Here is a 288-nt window from a genome sequence, read left to right on the forward strand (position 1 = left end):
TGTAAATTCCAGTGGTACTTGTTTGTTAAGATCATCCCAACTGAAGAAATATGTTGTAATTGTGACATGCTTGCTGTCAATGAATAATCTTACTTGCTCAATACATGGAAAATTGATTACCACTATCATTATTAATTTATTATCATAGTTATTAAGTTCTCTGATGTAGCATTTTCAAGTGGTACATCATTGTCTACTCTAAGAACAGCTCTTGTCACGTGAGACTGCTATTTCATCTCTGTGTTCATCACAGAAAAGTGTGGGGAATGACTTTTCATTTGGAAACTT

This window comes from Arachis duranensis, chromosome 10, assembly GCF_000817695.3.
Source record: "Arachis duranensis cultivar V14167 chromosome 10, aradu.V14167.gnm2.J7QH, whole genome shotgun sequence".
Classification (NCBI taxonomy): Eukaryota; Viridiplantae; Streptophyta; class Magnoliopsida; order Fabales; family Fabaceae; genus Arachis; species Arachis duranensis.